Source organism: Pinus tabuliformis, chromosome 3_1 (genome assembly GCF_031772625.1).
Source record: "Pinus tabuliformis cultivar Carrire ecotype Pingquan chromosome 3_1, CPIR1, whole genome shotgun sequence".
In the NCBI taxonomy this organism is placed as follows: Eukaryota; Viridiplantae; Streptophyta; class Pinopsida; order Pinales; family Pinaceae; genus Pinus; species Pinus tabuliformis.
Genome location: NC_142301.1, coordinates 611,116,350 through 611,119,030, shown reverse-complemented (window position 1 = coordinate 611,119,030; position 2,681 = coordinate 611,116,350). Strand labels below are relative to the sequence as shown.

General features: G+C 34.8%; 1 long non-coding RNA gene across 1 annotated transcript; it reads right to left on the bottom strand.

The window, feature by feature from the left end:
• Positions 1–1,520: 1,520 nt before the first annotated feature.
• On the bottom strand, positions 1,521–2,449 carry LOC149188484 (uncharacterized). Its single transcript, XR_016256295.1, has 2 exons — positions 1,782–2,449; positions 1,521–1,740 (listed from the first exon to the last, which is right to left on the bottom strand). It is a non-coding gene; the product is annotated as an uncharacterized LOC149188484 (long non-coding RNA).
• Between the last annotated feature and the right edge of the window lie 232 nt (positions 2,450–2,681).

The following is a 2,681-nucleotide window of genomic DNA, read 5'->3' as shown; positions in this document are numbered from 1 at the left end:
TGAAATTCGGAGAATTTTAACCTTCTTAAAAAATCCAAAATCTCACAAAATTTCAAAATATTATTTCTTTTAATACAAGATAATCCAAAGTTTAACTAAAATCCAAAATATTTTCTATCCGATGAAAATTTTGCGAGGCAAAATTTGTTCAATTTTGATATTAGTGTTTAAAAATAAATTTTGATATTATTGTTGAAAATAGATTTAAAAGTTGAAAATTGTGATGAGATTGTTTTTTGGATTAATCACATCATGACATTTAATCAATATTTAAACTCATCTAATGTGGTTTATCTTTAGAACAAAGCTTTGAAACTTTGACCAAATCATCATGATGTGATTAATCCAAAATTATCATAGTGTGATTAAGCCAAAAAATATCTCATCGTTATCATAGATCACAAAAGTCTAAAATCTAACCAATTGAAAATTATTTATCCATACAAAAATTCATTTGTCATAATGTCCGTTCCAACCCTGTTCATAACGTTACCACGAAGTTAGCATTAAAACACACCGAAGAAACTTGTCAAGCTAACCTGAAAATGCTTTGACGAGATTCCTCTGATCCCGACAGTATTTGGATCGAAGGAACCGGGAAATGATAAATGGTTAGGAAAAGAAGTAAAAAACGATTTGGTAATCCCTTATATTGCTGCAAGTTAGTCATGTACAGAAATACATGTCTTTGGGTGAAATTAGTCATGTACAGAAATACACGTTTTTGGGTGTAATTTTAGAGATGAATCCTGGTGAAGAAAAAAAAAAAATTATGGTTGAGGAATTTGTCCAACGCTGAATTGATCCAAAACTTTTTGAAATTTCACTTAGATTGGAATTCAGGAAAACTAACTTAACTTTCTTCAGCAGGGAAGAACTTTGCACTCTTAGAAATTTTAAGAGAATTGTAAAGTTTAAGATGATTACTCCATCTATCATTAGGAAAAAGAGTGATGTTGTCGATTTGGAAATTTTACTAGCAATTGAGACATTTGGAGTTTTTTATTTTCATGTTATGGTAAACTTTTGTAGATTATTAATGCTTTGGCGAAATTAAATTCAACAAATTACAAGAGTTTTGGCTCAAATTAAATTCCCCAAATTACATGAAAAAATGTTTAACTAACCCTGAAAATTTTGATGCAATGACAACCATTTATCTCAAAGATTTTTCCACAAAATTCATCCAGATTCAAAATCCTCCAGATTCAACACATTCTATCATAACAGTACAATCCCAAAAGCAAATTCCACAAAAATCCTCCAGAGTCAACACATTCCATCTTAACAGTACAATCACAAAAATAACAGGCGATTCCGAGGAAATGAATGAATTCCAATCATATTTACTTACTATTATCTTTCAAATCAGCAAGCGGGCCCTCAAAATGCCTTGCACCCGACTCTCTGAGAAAAGACCCCTGTTTATATTTACAACAGATTTCTTTATTTAAAAACAAAAAGAGAACAGAATATCTGTACACTAGTAACTGGCCAGTCCTGGCCACATGAGAGATTGATGAGCTCTAATTACATTTAATTACAAGTAGCATTCAACAGAACTCAGGTCCTGCGAGTGCCTTAGGCTGACTTTTAGAGTAAAGAGCCTTACCAGTAAAAGAATAAAAACTGTGCATAATTTAGAAAGGAATAAGTTAATTTTGTACTAAACAGATTTCTTTGAAGCCAGAAATTTCGAAGATTCGGCAGAAATTTCAGGCACAAATCAATCATAATAACCTGTACAGACTCTGAGTATGGCACAAATCAATCATAATAACCTGTACAGACTCTGAGTATGGCGGGAAGGGTTTTTGTCCAATTCCAAATCAATATTAGATCATCCAGATCAAAAATTTGGATGGATGAAAACTCTTTCTTGTACTGCCGAATCCTCATGAAGAAAGTTAACTAAGATTACTCTACTCCTTTACAGAACTCTTTACAAACCCCTTTCGATATTTGCTGAAATTCATGGCCTCAGTGCACGCAATAAGTCCATCGCAGAGGCAGTTGATGTGGCCTTTCCAGGGCAGCAAATATCGCGGGAAGAGACGACCATGGCATAATGAATTATTTCGGCCAAATTTGTTCCAATCTTTTTCAGGGCATCGAGTATTGATGCAGCCATGGCAGCAAAGATCTGCCTTTTTATGTTCCCTCTCTTTGGTGGAAGCCTGCCAGTGCCAGTGGCTACATAATAATAATTTCCCGACTGCTTACTCTTCATTATCAGGAATCACAGTTTGATTGCCAAATTCTGCAGGTTCCACTACCTGATTGCAGGAAATGCTAGGAAAGCATAGCAGTCAAATTGTGATAAAACAGCAGAGAAGCAGAGGAAGATGCAAATGACTGCAGTTCGGCGGCCCTCCATTTATAAATGATACAAATTCAAATTTTCCTCCTTTTTCGGTTTATTTTTGATGGGGAATATACGAAAATTGGTTAGGAAGCAACTCACCTACTTCCGGACATCCTCAGTTTATTTGGAATGGGGCAAATAATTCCACAAGCTTCTTTTTGGACGGCAATTAGGTTATACAACTTGCATTGATTTTAACATCTCGCTCGCACAAATGTGGTCACGTGCACTGGATACAACTGGATACAACAGAGTACGTGGCAATGGTCCTGGTTATTTTCCAATCACTAAGTGTGAGTGAGTGAGCGATCACAGG